The sequence below is a fragment of the Trichosurus vulpecula genome, chromosome 4 (genome assembly GCF_011100635.1).
Source record: "Trichosurus vulpecula isolate mTriVul1 chromosome 4, mTriVul1.pri, whole genome shotgun sequence".
Classification (NCBI taxonomy): domain Eukaryota; kingdom Metazoa; phylum Chordata; class Mammalia; order Diprotodontia; family Phalangeridae; genus Trichosurus; species Trichosurus vulpecula.
Window position 1 is genome coordinate 24,330,045 of NC_050576.1, and position 18,630 is coordinate 24,348,674.

General features: G+C 40.9%; 1 pseudogene; it reads right to left on the reverse strand.

Moving 5' to 3' along the window:
• Positions 1-266: 266 nt before the first annotated feature.
• On the reverse strand, positions 267-931 carry LOC118846106 (annotated as a pseudogene).
• Positions 932-18,630: the final 17,699 nt, after the last annotated feature.

The following is an 18,630-nucleotide window of genomic DNA, read 5'->3' on the forward strand; positions in this document are numbered from 1 at the left end:
TCAAAGCCAAAATTATTTGTGAAGGAACATTATTTCAGGAAGCTGTTAACACAGTGAAGAGAGCTGGTCTTATTCTACTTTTTATAAATACCTAGATTTGTGTATTATAAATACAAAGGTAAAATGGAAAACTAAACACAATGAAATATGACTGTTTTGACAGATAAACCATATCATACAGGTTGTTGTAAAAGGCTGGCTAATGAAGACAATGATTTTCAGATCTATGCCATATAATCAATGACTTTTATAATAAGTTTAATATTCTAATAGATAATCTCTGTCGAATCACCATCCATGTTCATGCATCTGAAGCAGTAACTGAACATTTGTAAGAGGTATAGTTCGTTGTCAGCTCCTCCACTCAACAGCGGCCCTTCTTCATCCAATCTGCACAAAGAACCTTATCTCCATGAGCAGCCAAATCACAGAGGGCCTTGCAACTTCTTGCATCCCAAAGCTTGACCATGTTAGCCAGGGAACCTGAAGTTAGCTGCCATTCAGGTGTGGGAGACCATTTAATGGACGTCACCCAGTTATTATGGGAGGTTAAGGATAATAACACCAAGGAGCCATCTTTAGTTTGGGGGTCCCACAACCTGATATGTCTACCATAGTTCCCAGATGCTAAACATTTACAAAGTGGGGAATAGGAGATACAGTTAAATGCTTTATTTCCAGTCAAAGTTGACTTAATATTTCCAGTTTCAACATCCCACACTCTAATCATATGGTCCCATGATGCACTGCAAATTTCATAAACATCTGACCAAAGCACTGACAAAATTGCATCATTATGGCCGGACAAAGTCACGATAGCAGTCCTTGTTAGTCCCAGGTGCTCTGTTCTCTGTTTCTTTCTAGACTTGTTCGTGGGATCATCTATTTCATCTTCTCCATTTGAAGGGGCTGCAGACCAGATCTTTAACATCTCAAAGAGGACCAAAATGACATCACTATGCTAGAGTCAAGATTCAATGTGCCAGACTGTGGCTGATTGGGCCAATATGAGCTCGAGAATGCTCTACTACAAATCAGGCACAAATAGTTCATGTGAATATTTGGGGTGGATACTCCAAACTTGTGCATCCAGTGTTTCCTTTGAGCTGTTTCCATTCTGCTTTGCTCATAGAGCACAGCACCTTCTCTGATATGGGCACGCTATGCTGAGCAGTGCTGTACCAATGTCTCCCATGTTACATAATTCCAAAGTTCTTGAGAGTGTCCTCGTATGGCTTCTTCTGACCACCATGTGAATGTTTGCCCTGTGTGAATTCTCCATAAAATAGTCTTTTTGGCAAGCGTATGTTTTGCATTCAAATGATGTGGCCAGCCCATTGGAATTGCACTCTCTGAAGCAGTTTGAATGCTTGGCAGTTTAGTTCGAGTAAGGCCCTCAGTGTCTTGTACCTTATCCTGCCAGGTGGTCTTCAGAATCTTCCTAAGACAATTTAGAGGGAAGTGATTCAGTTTCCTGGAATGGCACTGGTAGAATGTCCAGGTTTCACTGGCATACAGCAATGAGGTCAACACCCACAACTCTGTAGACCTTCAGTTTGGTAATCAGTCTAATACCTCTTCTCTCCCACACTTTCCTTCTGAGCCTCCCGAACACTGAGCTAGCTCTGGCAGTAGGTGTGTCAACTTCATTATCAGTATGTACATCTCTGGAAAGCACACTACTAAGTTAAGTGAACTTATCCACAGCATTCAAAACTTCTCCATTTGCTGTAACTGGTTCCACATATGGATGGTGTGATGGTGGCTGATGGAGCACATCTATCTTCCTGGTGTTAGTTGTTAGGCCAAAATTACAAGCAACAGAGAATTGATCCATACTTTGCTGCATCTCAGTTTCAGAGGCTGCACTGAGTGCACAATCATCTGCAAACAGAAAATCATGCACCATCACTCCTTCCATTTTGGTCTTGGCTTTGTAGCCTTTTCAAGTTGAAGAATTTATCATCAGTGCGGTAGCTGACCTTGATGTAGTGTTCGTCCTCAAATGAAAGCATGACATGACTGAAAACATGCTAAAAAGCATGGGAGCAAGCACACAGCCTTGTTTCACTCCACTGGTGACTGGGAAGGCATGAGAGCATTGTCCATTATCTAGGACCCAGGCAAGCATGCTGTCACAAAATTGATGTATAATGCTGAAGAACTTCTCTGGGTGACCAAATTTTGACAATTTTCCACAAGCTCTGATGACTAACAGCATCAAAAGCCTTGGTCAGATCTACAAACATACAGACCTTTGTTCTGCTCCTGGTATTTCTCCTGGAGTTGTCAGGCAGAAAACACCATATCTACTATTCCTTGGACGTTTCTAAAGACACGCTGGCTCTCAGGTAGATGACTATCTTCCAGGTGAAGAATCAGTCTTTAAGGAGGGCTCTGGCAAGAATCTTGCCAGCAATGACTAACAGAGAGACCCTGCCCACCCCTCACCCCTGTGATTGTCACAGGACAATCTATTTCCTTTACCTTTACAGAGATGGACAATGGAGTCATCCTTGAACTCCTGGGAGATAACCTCCTCTTGCATGTGACCTGGAAAATTTCAGTTAGCTTTTGTATGAGCAATGGACCCCCCCCACACACACACACACCTTGTAAATGAGGGATTTGAAGGGAATGGCAGTAAGGGATCAGGCACTGGGGGATAGAGAAGGGTTTAGAATCACTGGCATGGGTGGGGGAGCATGATGGTGGGGAGGAGATCAATCGTTAAAGGAAAATTTTAGATTGATATTCAATGTCAGGAAGGTTATGACCTTAAAATGGAGTCCAACTGTGATAGTTCCACCATCCTTCATAATTGCTGGCTATAAAAATTCTAAATACTTGTTCCACATTTTTCTCTGCTTGCTTGCTTAAAGCTAACCTTTCTTAGCATAAACTAAAAACTCATTAAGGGATGGTGATAGTGATGCTTTGGTACTGCTCAGAATCTTCCTTGCCTGAAATTTAAAAAAAAAACAAATCTCACAGGATAGGATGGAGGGAAATATATTTAGTCTTTCACAACATGAGTATTGTGGAAGTGTTTTACATAATGATAGATGTGTGGCCTATGTTGAATTGCTTGACTTCCGAGGGTGGGTGGGAAGGGAAGAGGGGAGAGAATTTGGAACTCAAAGTTTTAAAAGCAGATGCTCAAAAAGGAAAGTTTTTGCATGCAACTGAGAAGTAAGATATACAGGGAATGGGGCACAGAAATCTATCCTGCCCTACAAAAAAGTAAGGGGAAAGGGGATGGGGGAGCCGAGTGGGGTGACAGAAGGGAAGCTTCAAACAAAAAAAATTAAACCCTTTCATATAAAATTGAGAATAAAACAAAGACAAATCTTCTCAAACTTTATTTTTAATATTTTTCAAAAGTGCAAAATGAAAAAATATGCCATAGGGTTCCATCAAACCCTTAAAATACCACTGGCTCAAAATCTGTTATGTCAAAATAAAACCTCTTAAACTCTGAAAAAAAATCTCTGTGGAAATTGAGCTTGCTTTGGCTGCCATATCTCTGCTTGGCTGCAGGTGGGGCAGTGAGGAGGGGCTGGACAGCTAAGATGTTCTTTACTCTGTTGGCCCCTAGTTAAGGGAGCCAATGGAGATCATTTAAATTAGGAACGTTAGGAAATCAAGAACATGCATTCATATTCTCTCTTGTTGAAGGATGAGAATCTAGGGGCTTCCCTCCTCATACTGCATTATTGGAGTCTGTTTCAAAGGTTGCTTATTTGATTGTGTGCAGCCCCACTTTGAAAAAAATACTTAATTTCTTAGGTCTTTCTTCAGTCTACCACAAATTACTTGTGTTTAATCAATCTGCTCAAACAAGTTGCAGTCACATCATGTTTCTGTCTTGGGAAGACGTCTGTAAACTGGACTTTGTGATGAGTCAGTGTTAGCTCTGATTTAAAAAAAAAATTAAAGGCTGTTACTAACTGAACTTCATGCCTTGGCAACAGTAAATAGGATCCTAGAATGAAGACCAACATCACCCTGTTGTTAACCAGGATCCAAACCCTCAGATGCCAAATGAGGTTCAACACTTCATGGCCACTTAAAGTGGCAGAATAACATAGCCATAGGTCTTTGGCCCACAAATAGCCTTCAGAGCATCATAAAAGTGCTTTGGATTATTACTATCAGCATAAAACTGAATTTCATTTGCCTTCTTACTAAGCCAAGAATCCTGCATCTCTCTAAGCTTTGATCGTACTTTACTTTTGATGGAATTAAATGCTGCCTTGGAGATGGGTGAACTGTCCTGCTGGGGAAACCTGTGGAGATAGTTTTTCATTTAGAAGCTTCTGAATTTTGCCAACATGTTCATCAAACCAGTCTTGGTGTTTGTGAGTGTTCTGATCCAGATGAGCGAATGCAGTGCTATAGACCAAATCTCTGAAAGCTGCCCACTCCTTTTCTGCTCCACTGTTGCCAACTGTGCGTTGGCTTAATTTTCCCTCCAAGTTAGAAACAAACTATTCCCGCTCAGAAGAGTTCTAATTTGTCGACATTAATTCTTGTAGTCATTTTGCCTTGAGAGCGCCACTTTTGTTGAATGTGAATATTTAGCTTGGAAAAAATAAGTCTAGCGCTCTGTACTGCACACTGCCTCCATCACTCTCACATCCTGTCTCTTCTCCTTACAATCATATAGTCTATTAAATGCCAATGTTTGCTGCGAGGGTGCATCCACAAAGTTTTATTGCATATAGGTAAATGGAAGATAATGTTGGTAATAAGAAGGTCACGAGATGCACAAGTCTTCAGTAGTAAGTGACCATTGCTCTTGCTGTTTCCAACTCTATACCTCCCTAGGACTCCCTGCCAGGTGTGGTAGTCTGAGCTTACTCTAGCATTAAAGTCACCCAGAATTATAAGTTTGTCTTCTTTTGGCACATTGATGAGAAGGGTCTTCATAACATTTTTCTTTGACCTCATCAGGATTCGCCATGGTGCGAACCTAGGCCCTGATGATGGTGGCATAATGTTTTTCTGCAAGTGGCAAATGCATTGTCATGAGCTTGTCGTTCACTCCTTTTGGGAGGCATACAAGCTTGTCGGCTAGATTAGTTTTGACTGCAAACCTATGCCAGCTTCAGTGCTTCCCCTCACTGTGGCTACTCCAGAAAAATGTGCATCCAGCTCTGACTTCGGTATGCTGGCCTTCATTTGCCAGCCTTGTTTCACTCAGGGCTGCTATTTGGATGTGAAATCTGCTGAGTTCTCTAGCAACAAGAGCTGTTTGTCTTTCAGGTCTACTGGATTTTGTGTTGTCTGTAACGGCGCACACATTCCATGGTGAATGGAATCATCTTTGCAAATGGTTTTGTACGTTTCTTTGTGTTTCAAACACAGAATGGTATACCCTGTCTGCCACAGTAATTGGACCAGGGTTGGATAAGCAGACAATTTTTAGGCCACCTTTTCTAGCCCCTTCCTCACACCAGGAGGTGAGCAATGCAATCCTTTAGAGACTTCTCAGACACCCAGAGAGCTGCCAAATCCTACTGCTGCTTCCAGTGAAAAATGACCCTATGGCCTGGGACATCTCTGTGTAGTATTATGACTACAGCTCCCAGTTTATCTGTACCTGCTGCTTTGTCACTTGCCTGTCACCACAGGACTTTGAGATAGGTATAATGGTAAAATGGTATGGGTGATGTCTTTTGATTTGTGTGTAAATTAGATTTAAGTGAGGCAGAGTTGCACGAAGTTACTAGCCTCACTCTCTCCTCCAGAGGCCTCACAGACCAGTGGCAGGATGGAATCAATATGACTGGTGATGGTTCAAGATGTAGTGGATGACCTTGGTGTCTTCACCAAGCTCTAAGTGCTCCACAGTGCCCGCTTCAGCTACTTTCATGGCCGTTGGAAGAAATTGTTCTCATCCTCCCATTCCACCAAGGGAAGTCTTCACATGCTTGGGATAGATGCCCCCTGAAATCACCAATGGGTTTTTTGAGACCCCTTGGTTACCCTCAACCTGGTTCAATTCACCTGCTAAAACAGTTTACCGGGGCATAGCCACTATGCATGCCACAGCTTCTTGGAACCACAGGCAAGAGTTGGGTGGAACCAGGTGGACACCAAAGGTGGAAAGCAGCCCTGAAAAGGGCTCAGTAGCCATCGCACCAGAAGTACTAGTCCTCCCTAAACACACCCTACGCCGCCTACACATCTGCTTTAGTATTGATATCAATTCATTATCTATGGTAGATGTAGTTTCCTTATCTCTTTTAATTAGATCTATTTTTTTTTTGCTTTTACTTTGAGAGCATGATTCTACCCCCTGCTTTTTTTTAACTTCATCTGAAGCATAACAGATTTTGTCCAGCCCTTTACCTTTACTCTGTATCTGTTTCAAGTGTGTTTCTTATAACTGGCATATTGTAGGATTCTGGTCTTTGATCTACTCTATCTGCTTCCATTCTATGGGCAAGTTCATCCCATTCATGTTCACAGCTATGATCACTAACTGTATTTCCCTTCCATCTATTTTTTTCCTGTTTGTCCTCTATTTTCATCCTGTCCCTCCTCACAAATGTTTTTTTTTTTCTGACCACTGCCTCCCCCAGTCTGCCTGCCCTTCTGTCAGTCCCCCCCCATCCATAACCTCCCCCTCCCCACTCCCTTGTGTAGGGTAAGAGATTTCTATATTCAACTGATTGTGTATGTTATTCCCTCTTTGAGCCAATTCCAAGGAGAGTAAGTTTCAAGTAATGCCAACTCTCCCATGTTTCCCACCACTGTGATAGGTCTTTTGCACCTCTGTGTGAAATAACTTATCTCATTCTACTTCTCTCTTCCTTCTGCTCCCAGTGTAATTCTCCTTTTCACTGCTTAATTTTTGTCATCCCCTCAAATTCACCTTCTACTCATTGTCTATGTATATTCCTTCTAACTGCCCTATCAGTGATACAGTTCTTAAGAATTAAAAGTAACATCTTCCCATGTAGGGATATGAACATTTCAGCCCCATTGAGTGCCTTATGTTTTCATTCTTTTTTACTTTTTTATGCTTCTTGAGTCTTGATATTGAAAATCAATTTTTTTGTTGTTCAACTCTAGTCTTATGAAAGTTTCAAAAGCCTATTTCATTGAAAGACTTTTCTTTTGAAGGATGATGCTCAATTTCCTGGGTAGGTGATTGTTGGTTGTACTCCTAGCTTCTTTGCCTTCTGGAATATCCTGTTTTATGACCTCTGATACATTAATGTTGCAGCTGCTAAGTCTTGTGTGATCCTGATTATGGCTCCCCAGTATTTGAATCGTTTCTTTCTGGCTGTTTGAAATATTGAAATATATATATATATTGAAATGAAATATATATATATATATATATGTATATTTCATTTCAATTTTTTTTTCCTTGACCTGGAGTTCTAGAATTTGGCCATAATGTTCCTGGCAGTTTTCACTTTGGGATCTCTTTCAGGAGGTGGTCAGTGGGTCCTTTCAATGTATATTTTGTTCTCTGGTTCTAGAATATCAGGGCAGTTTTCTGACTTCTTGAAGTTTGATGTCCAGGTCCTCCTTTTGATTTTGGCTTTCAAGCAGTCCAATGATTCTTCGATTGTCTCTCCTGAATCTACTTTACAAATCAGGTGTTTTTCCAATGAGGCATTTTATATTTTCTTCTATTTTTTCATTCTTTTGATTTTGTTTGATTCTTGATGTCTCATTAGCTTCCACTTGCCCAATTCTAATAACACCCACCAAATGATATAGCATCCAAACTTATAAAGTAAACTTACAGTAAATGGGCAGGTGAGGGCACCTGGGGCCCCTACTGCTTCTCTTGGCCCTTCTACTGCTGTTGCTGGGCGCCAGGGTCCTGGGGCTGCTGGCTGAAGAGGTGAAATGGCCCCGGTGGGTGGTGGCTGCAGTGGAGGAGCACTGTGCTTCACTTTTGATGTATTGTGCGTATGTTGTGGCTAAGGGTATTCCCAAAGTTTCCAGTCATCCGCAAGGTTTGTATTATCTCAAAGCCTTAGCTAAGCTGGAAGCTTTGGAGCATTTGGAAACCTTGGTTGCTGGCTTGGTTTTCACTGCTCCTTTTACTTTTCACTGGGTCTGCAGCAAGTGCCCTGGTCCTTCCCATGTGTTTCTGCCACACGTGTAGTTCAGCTACCTGAACCTCCTTTTCCATTTGGCCAATTCTACCTTCTAAGGAGTGACTTTCTTCCAAGCTGTTGACTTTTTCCCTCCATGATTTCCCTTCCATCACTCATTTATTTTCCCAATTTTTCTTCTACCTGTCATTTGATTTTTTTTAAATTCCTTTTTGAGTTCTTCCGTGAATTCTTTCTGGGTTTGAGACCAAGTCCCATTTTTTTTTCCCCTTTGGGGCTTTGCCCATAGGTGTTAATATTATTTTCTTCATCAAAGTTTGTTTTAATCTTTAGAAGATTAAACCATAATAACTTTCTATGGTTAGATTCTTTTGTTTTTTTTTTTTCCTCACCTTTTCCTTGCTTTTAAATTTGAGCTCTGCTCCTGGGTAAAAGAGTCATTATCCCAAGCTTCTTGTGCTGGGGCCCTGGCTGTTTGCCTGGTGCTGCACTAGGGGGTAGGGTGTTATGGGGGTGGCTGGAGCTGCTAGAGGCTGTGTAGGGATCTGGCAGCTTACCTGATGATGTTGCTGCCCTGAAGCATGTGGGAGATCCTAGTGCTGGCATCTGCCGGTTAGTTCAGGCTGCCCTGAGGCTCATGGGGGGCAGGGTCCTGGTGTTGGCATTTGTCTGCTTATCCAGTGCTGTACTGGGGCTCAGGGCCTCTCACTGGCTTGGGATACTTCCTGTCCTGGACTGTGCTCTCCTTTTACCTGAGTGAGACAGACCTCTTTCTGCCAAGCTTCCAAGTTTCTTGGGCTAGAAAATTTTCACCCTATCTTTTTGCTGATTCATCTCTTCCGGATTCATTTGGGAGTGCTACTTTATAGTTGTTTAGAGGTGAGTGTGGGAGAATTCAGGCAATTCCCTGCTCACTCCACCATCTTGGCTCCTGGAAGTCCTAAGGACTTTTTATGACTTGGCCCTGGATCAGGAGCTTTCCTCTTCTTTCTTCATCATGTTTTTAAGATCTTAAGGTAGCTATTTTCTTCTGTCTCCAGCATAGCTCTAAGCTTTGTCTCATACTGTCTTTCCTGGATTTAAGGTAACTTTCTGAGTCTACGAGTCTTATAGCAGCCATTATTTTAAAAAAAATCTGGCCCCAGAGAAGCCACTAAATTGATTTTCATATCATAATATAGCTTCTCCCCTGAGCTTTTAGGTTCTATAGATTTTGTGGGACACTGGAGATAATACTGGCCCTGTGGCCACAGGACTCTGAGGAATATGTTCCTTAAGGTTATAGACAATTTTCTGACAGTGACAGATTTCTCTGTTGGCTGTAAAGTTATACTGATGGAATCTTAATAGAGCTGCCCTCAGCCCCAATATTCCGACTTCCTTGTGGTCCTCACTGAACAGCAGGCATGTCCTGATTTAACCACACAATCTGGCTTAAACCATACTTTACAGCCCCAGACTCAATACAGCCACTGCCCCTAGCTAACCGTTGCTCTCAGATAAAATTTGAACATTTGTGTCCTTGTACTCAACCACAATCATATCATCCATTTAGCCCAAGACAGGACCACAATACCCAACTTATCTTGACCAGATAAGACTACAATAACTAGCCAATTGGAGGGCAGCACAACCAGGATGTTTGACCACTAAACCATATAAGGGACCACTCCCCTATTACCTAATCCCTTGACAAACCCCTCCTGCCTTTTAATATTCATAACTTCTGTTATGTAATTGCATCTTTACCCTATAAAAATACATCTTGCTTTCTCTGAAGTTGCTAGTTCCTCTTAGCCTGCTTCATGAGAGGTGTCAATCTCAAATGCCTATATTTGGATTAGAGGTGGTCTGACTGAATTCTTGGAGACAGCTCTTCCACAACACATCATGAAATCACAGCAATACCAAAGAGTTACTGAGTAGTTGAATTGGTGGTCATCCACTCAAAGATAAGCTCTAATGCCCACTTAACCTCACTGCCCTTTCTATTTTGGGGTGACTGTTAAGACCTTGATAGTTTCTCTTTCAGTCTCAGACACTTCACAAAATCCTTCTTAGACTAAAGTGTACAAAGGGGTAAGGCTATGCTTTGTACCTGCAGAGCTAAATGAGAGTAAAAAGTCCAGATGCCTACTTTTTCCAGTTATCTTGAAACTGGGCAAGTACAAGCTATCATTGGTAGTGATTATTAAGGAAAATGGCCTGAGCTACCATATGTCTGTGGGGTCTTAATCTGTTCCATAATTCTAAGAAATTTCAGGTCACTAAGTTTAAGTGGGGGAAGTCTTCAATGATTACATAGTTCCCTGTTATATTTTCAAAATGTATTTGGATCTTTGACACATCCATGAAACTTCTCACATTAGAGTTGAGCAATCACCCCACATCATTGACTCTGAGAAGAATGAACTTGCTGTGAGGGCTGGTAATGAGGAAATGATTATTTCTCTCCTTACTAACCAATTATCAAATGAAGGGTTTTTTTCCCCTAAGTCCCCATTTAAAACCCACTCCTTATGAAAGACATTGCTGATACATGAAATTGCCCAAATCCTCTGGGTATATATGCTTCTTGATCTTGAGTGGAACCCCACACAACTAGAAGACTTTACAAAGAGAATTTTATCTAGGTGTAATTCTCACCCCACCGTTTTTCATCATTCATCGACTGGGTAGAGATGGATGACTGTCCAAATAGCTAGAGGCAACTGAGCCTCATCCCATCCTCAGCAGGAGGAGTTTTGAAGGCTTTCAGTCCACCTCCTTGTCTATCCCCTCATTGATTGTTAGCCAATCAGAGCGGATTTCCACCCTTGGATATATTCCCTTTCCCAAAAGTATTTAAACATTCAAGTGGCCTCCATGAGGGGTCTTTGGCTTCCCAGAATGCCACTGACCTCATTAATTTTTTGCTGCCTGTAATTAATAAATCAATTATTAACTACCCAGAAATTCTCTCTCTGACTTTTCATTCATCACAGTAACAAGATTTAAACTCAACTCATACTGGAAAACTAGTCTGAAGATGCATTTGAAAATGCAATCTACCGTTGCCTAGACCATGTAGTCCCCAGAGAGTAATCTTTCAAGCCTCTAGGGATCTAAGACTCTTTAGTGATATTTGCATATTTGGAAGCCTTAAAGAGCTATATTAGTTTTAGCTGTTTTTAGTCAAAATTCTTTGGGCTGTCTTGGGCTCATTTCTAGAGGGCCTTTAGACAGAAAGTTAGAGAAATGGTGCAGAGAATAGTCTGTCTTTTTTTTATTCTTTTATCTAAAAATAGTCTATCGACTAATTTCCAAGTGAATAAAATGGCTACTTAATACAATTGAAGAATAATACTAGACAGCTATTCCCTGGGACAGGAATCCATAGCAGAAAACTACCATGAAGTAATAAGGCAATTTCTTCTTCAGTGTTTCTAATTCATGTTAAAATTCTCCCCTGGCTATCTGTGTGCAACTGAGAATCCAATTACTTTTGCAACCTTATCCATACGGAAGCTTCTAAGAGCCTCCCATTATCATGATCTTTATCTTTTTACAGGAAGGTAACAAGCCTTCATATAACTGCTGGGGTCCAGATCATCTGGCTTACATTCGTGACCTGAAAAGGACTATGTCCCAGTACCTTGCTTTTAATTTAATTTTTTGGTTACATCTTAAGTTCCATGCTGTGTCTCCCTCCCCACCCCACACTAGCAAAGGCCACCATTTGACACAATTATGTGTGTGTATCTGTATGTTTGTTGCTATATATATATATATATATATATATATGTGTGTGTGTACATATATAATATGTACATATATATAAATATATATGTTTATATGTAGACACACACCCAAACACAGAGAGACAGACCATACTGTGCATACTTCTATATCAGTTCTCTCTGGAAATTAGATAGCATCTTCCTTCATAGGTCTTGTGTAGTTGGTCTGAATTTTTATAATCCAAATAGCTTAGTCATTTAGTTATTCTTCAAACAATATTTCTGTATCCAACACTTTTGATTTCACTCTTCATTGTCTCATGCGAGTCTTTCCGTTTTCCCCCCTAAAATCAACTTCCTCATCACTTCTTATAGCACAGTAATATTCCATCACAATCATAGACCACAACTTGCTCAGCCATTCCCTAGTTGATGGACATCCCCTCAATTTCCAGTTCTTTGCCACCACAAAGAGAGCTGCTATAAATATTTTAGAAAACATAGGTTCTTTTCCTTTTCCCCTGACCACCTTGGGAAATAAAGCTAATGGTGCTATTGCTGGGTCCAAGGGTATACACAGTTTTATAACTCTTTGGACGTAATTCCAGATTGCTCTCCAAAATAGTTGAATCAATTCACAGTTCCACTAACCATGTATTAGCATCCCAATTTTTCTATATCTCCTCTAACATCTGCCATTTTCCTTTTCTATCATTTCACCCAACCTGATAGGTGTGAGATGATATCTCAAAGTTATTTTAATTGTCATTTCTCTAATAAATAACAATTTAGAGCTTGCTTAGGATTTGTTCAATAAAATGCTCTGAGTTCAAATAATACTCCTTTGGAGTGTGCCCTCTATGGTATTTGGCATGTTTCTCAATCTCAATAGCTTACTTTTTTTATCCTGTCAAAGAAGAGGGTTTGAGTATATGCCCCTCTTAGTTACCAGTTATATAGAGCATCCAGGTTCCAGCTCAGTTTCACCAAAGGTTTGTTCAAGCTATTTCCTATACTTCAACACAACACTCCAAAGGGCTTTAGATCCAGGTGAACATACAAGGATGCCAAAGGGGAACCAAGATCCGCCTTCCTAAAGGAAGGTAGTAGAATGGCATGAGCAAATCATAGCTCAATAAAGAGGCTAACGCTGGTTGAGTATTTGAGGAGGCCCTTGAGATCCCCTCTCTCACCTGACTGCCCTTTTACTACATCATTGTTTCTTAAGCTACGGCTGCTTGTTCAGCGGAGGAAGTACTGACAAAAGCTAGAAAGGACCCCAGTGGTTCTGGAATAAAAGTCTCTTGGCTTGTGAATTTGGAAATCACCATTTTGGCAAATAGGGACTTAGTTGCCGTGTGAACTTGAATGAATCCTCAGATCTTGTGGACTTCTCAGAACTGGACACTTCAAGAAAAAGCATGAAATAGAAATTACACTATAGACTGACAAAATGATGCACAATATGAAAGTAATGATTTAGAAAGGATCTTGGGATTTCTTGGGGCAAGATTCACATGGATGGTTGAACAATGGCCATATCCCTAGGAAGATGCAGAAGGGTGCTGACTAGAGGAGCCCCAGATTTGATGGAGATTTTTTCCAGGCTGTTCCCAAGGTCCTGTTTCTCCTCTAGATCCCCCAATCCATAAGGGATATTGGAGCAGAATTTGGTGCTACGAGTACCTGTGGACTGTCCCCATTTAACAGCTTTTGATGCTACTGCTTACTTTAATATTTGAGCAGTCTTCCTTGTCCATCTTCCTATCGTTTTTTTTTCTTTTGTCAAGGGGGGAGCAGAAGGTGACTCATTGCTATGTCCTGAGCATGCCTAAAAAAATGATCCCCAAACAAATGTCCAGGGTGTAATCTTCTTTGCAAGCCTCCCATATCTTGACCATTCACATCATGATAAAGGAAAAGTGCCTAGTGAGACAACTTGGATGCATGACCAAGAAGGGGAATGGTGCTGACAGCTCATTCAAGGCCCCCAGTGTCCTTAGATACTCAATAGACATCAAATGATCTAGATTTTAAATTGACACATAGATGTTATCTAGGTGAAGCAATGGGCAAAGAATCCTTACATCAAGGATAGCTGAATTTCACATCAGCCAATAGAGTTCTCAGCCCTGTTCCAAAGATCAAATAAGAATGCCTAAGTTCTATATCCTACAAACTAGATTAACATCATGCCAATAGTAAATCTTAGGTTAATACTATTCATGGCTTTCCCTAGTGTAGGCTTTCTTTTTGTCCCTACTATTTTGAATTGACCCTTTGATGCCTGGCCCTAATTAATATTAAATTGAGGCCACTCCCTTGACTTGAGACTATCACTATGGTCAGAACAGGATCACTCTTTTACTATCAATGTAAATTATCATTTGAGAAGACTTCTCGTTATAACAGACTAGTAATCTCCATGGTGATACTCTCTTCAGTGATTCAGATACTTGAATTATTCACATGGATTTCAGATCTCATGAATGTGGGAGCTCTCTCAAATGATACAGACCACAACTTATCCAAGTTTTTGACTTGCTTTCATCAGGGAATATCAGGAGAGCTCATGCCTCATCTATCAGTTGGTTACCCTTCATTCTCAGCCCAAGCCATCTTCTTTTCAAGCCTACATTTCTTGGAAACCGTTGGCACTTGGAGAAGCCACATAGGCTAGTAGACTTGGGGTTGAATTATCTGAACCATGATCCAGTTTAGGTAACTGTTTAGAATGTTGAGCAAAACAATTATAAGTAATGCTTGCAGTGCCTACTTCCCAGGGTTTTTGCAAAGACTTTTGTCCACTCATCTGAGTGGTTATGTATGTCCATGGTAAGTGTTGGATATTTTATAATTAATCATACTGAGGGTAAATGCAGTTAATGACACCATCACTAATGATTCCAGAAAGAATTACAATATACATATCTTCCGCTACTGGATGAATTACTTCATTTCATAAAGTTCTTAGATATCTAGTTCTTGGAATATCCCTAGTGTTATTTGCAGTAGCTTATGTGGTTTGTTCATCTTGCCTACATTTGATTCAGTCATATGGTATGAGGTGAGGGGAGTAGTCTTGAAGAGAGATTTTGACATTCATCCTACATTTGTGCTTTCAACCAAATCTTGCTAATGTGAGATCAGGTCTCAGCTAAGAGACCAGTATCATAAGGCATTAGGTACATGGTGATAACTTTTCCATTTAAATGTCTATAGCCTAGGGTTCTTTATAACCTGAGTTCAAGGTGGAAAATGTGTTGTCTATAAGTTTCTAAGTGTGTATGGGGAAAAAAACACAAGGATGTTTATTTAGGGAGGAAGGACATGAAGACAATCCATAGAGTTTGGGCTGTCTAAGGTGTAGACTATTAATGTAGGTCAACAAAGCTGTCGAAATTAGGAGAATTCCAGCTCAGCTAGACAGGAAGATAAGTCAGAGCCAAGGAAAGAGAAAACCTATGAAAATACAATCTTAGGAAGCTGTTAGGGATGAAGAAGTAGGCATATGTATTTAAGGGCCAGTTGTCTGCCTCCCTCAAACTAAATGAAAATTCATGGTGGTAAGACTGTTAGACTTGGAGCTTTATATACCAAACATGTCACACAATGTCTGGCATATAGTAACTGCTTGGTCTTGTTCAATGATGGAGCTGGATCCAGTTTGCCAATATCCTTGCTAGAAAGTGGCTGTCTAGAGAGTTAGTGGACAGAAGTTAGGCTAGTTAAGGGACTCATTGACAATGAAATCAAGTTGAGGTCCCTGGCTATCTTTTACCTTGATAAGAGAAGCCTAAAACATGTGGGGATGAGGAGGAGCTATGATGACTTCATTCAAGTAATTAAAGGATAGATGTGAAAGAAGGACTGGACACATTCTGCTTGACCACAGAAGAGGGTACTAGAAGTCCTGGGAGCTGCTCCATCAGAAAGAAATCCAGCAATGATGTGTAGGAGGTAAAGAATAGGTGTTTTAGGGACATATAAGGTGAAATCATGTTGAAGGCAAGGATTGTCTATTAGCTCAATTATTACATTTGAGGTGATGTCTGCAGCTAGGAAAGGTGGAGGCTGACTCCCAGGAGGCTTACTGATCAAGGCGATGCCAAGACAATAAGCATCGTTGACTCCTCATTTTTCCCCATCTGTCTGATAATCATTGAGTATTTTTCTGAATTCACTGCTTTGTTGGTTTAAACCTGTTGTGAGGACTGCAGGTGAAACATTTTCTTAGTTATTTAGCCACTTTGTACAGGCCCAGAAGCCTTGATCTGGGTCATTTCTGGGGCCAGAGCTAACCATCTTTCAATTTGTAAGAAATATTGTGTAGGCAGGGATCTACATAGCCAGCATTTGTTGGAGTTTTTGGTTCAAAATTCTTTTGGAATATTATTATTTTTGTATCAAAGTTCATAAAGAATATTGGTCTACATTTTTTTCTCTGTGCTTTACCTCTCCCTATTTCAAGTATGAAAACCATATTTTTATCATAAGCTAAAAGTCTCTCTTTTTTTGTTAATGGGTTATCGGATATTAGAATTATTTTTCCAACATTCTCTTGGAGCTCTGTTACAAAAACAGAGTTTACTTGGAATTCCAGGACCAGATGGATTTACTTGCCTCCTTCATCTAGACCAAAGTTCTTTAATATAAGGGAGATAACTCTGTTTTCTTCCCATTTCACCAATGCTAAGTTCATAAAAATAAAATAGACATAGCTATTCAGTTCTTAGATGAAGAAGAATAGAGAGAGGCATAGAAATCTCAAGTTGAAACTAGGAAGGAAATGCCCCACCTGTTTCTGGCTGAGATCTTGGACATTACTGTGCCTCACTTAAGAGGGTCTGAGACCAACAGTAGCAATCTTTAGCCCAATTGACATGACAGTGGATTTACAGGTGTGCCAGAATAGGGTTTGCTTTCAAGGCCCAGTCTTGGAAATACTAGATTCCCTCAGGGTTTTTTCTGACAAAAAGATGGAAATTAGATGAGGAAATCTGTAATAATCTCCACTGTAGATTCAAGTTGATGTTGGGCTACTAGTGTATTAGGAGGGCAGAGTTTATAATCTCAAAGAGGGTCATATATATGTCTGAAAGGTTCAGAACTGCCAGATATAAGAAACCCTCAAAGTAGGAGGCAGAAGAATCAAAGCATATATTTAGGCTCCACAGTAACCAACCCATGAACCAGCATCCCCATTTTGACATTGATCAAAAGCTTCCAGGCCCAATAAGTACGCCTCACAAGAGTAACCAGGAGGCCGCAGAGAAGCATGATGGTGTAAAACAAAATCATGCTTCCCCCTCTATGGTAAAAAGATTACCCACTGGCTTCAAGTCCTTGTTCAGCTCCCTCCCGTACGTCAGCTCTGCTACTGGCAGCTCCTGCTATAGCTACAGCCACAACTAGCTTATGATAATTCATTGCCTATTGGTGGAAACTTTAAATGGAAGGTGAAGGCCTGGTACACACTCTACTGTTGAGGGCTAGGCTCAGGGAACATCCTAGGCACTTCCATTGTACAGAGGGCTAAGATTTTAGAGATTTCTCATGTGGTTTGTTTTCATGGGGCAGAGCTAGTGTATCTCCACATCACATAAAATAGCATGTATCTACAGTAGGTATGTAGTTTAAAAAATAATAAAATCTGTTCCTTAAAATCTGGCATCAGGTATCAGGAGCCATTTTGCTTTCTATCATATCTTTTCTGGGGAAACTGAGGCCAGCCACAAAATAAAATTGAATAAGCTTACTATGTGCAATTCACTAGGGATATAGATGGCAAAGTGATGGTCTCTGTGCTCCAAGAGCTTTTGTTCTAATGGGACCGGACACAGTATAAAGAAGAGTCCAGTTCAAGGCCAATGAAAAGGCCTAGAGATGCTGGGGGCGGGGGGAAGTAGCAGGGAAAGATGTAAGGTAGATGAGTCAGCATCCACCTGAGAGCAGGTATCTGGTACTGGGGGTGGGGGGGAAGAGGCAGTGGGGAATTCAGCTGGGAAAGTACAGTGTCATGGGGTAGTGGTGGTCCTAACGGTGGACCAGAACAGGTGAGTAGAAATTCTGCTAAGGAAATAGGACAGTGTCAAGCCTGGAGGAGTAGGCTTTCCATAGCACATGCTAGATAAAAAAGATCTCGGACTAGGGTCATCAAACAGCCCTTTTCATCTCACCTTCCTTGAAACTTATGGTAACCCCATGTGGACAGCTCTGATCTTTTGCCTTCTGGGATGGCTTTAGGATGGACTTCCAAATCACAATGGGTGTTCCTAGATAGCCAGAGGCTTTTGATTAGAATCCCAGAGGCCTTCAGGCAAGGCAGCTAGCCTTAACTCCTTAAAAGTTCCAAGGATTCTTGCCTCTTCCAGGCCCCCTAAACAAAATGGCTCCACAACTTTTTTTACCCCAAAAGGAGTCAATGAGGGCCACACGTGAAGCCCTATAGCAATTTCCAGAGAGATGCAGTATTTTCCAAAGATTGCCTGCCAGCTATATAGAAAATGGCACAGAAGAAATCACTAACTCCAATTCTTTTCTAGCTCTAACTATTGACTAGCACAGCCCCAATCCTGAAGCAGACAGAATATTGCCTAAAAGGTAATTACTATTGACTTTGCTGGTATCCACTGAATACTTCTCTCAAGAACTTTCAGGAATCTACTATAAAACTTTTAGGGTGAAATCATCTTTCTTGAGTTGTAAGTCCTATTCTGCAGTCACTTGGTTCTCTGTTAGTTTTTGCTTTGACCTTCTATCCCTTCCACCCACTTTGTAAAAACACTATTTACTTAGGAGAAGAAGAAAGATCCCAGCTCCAT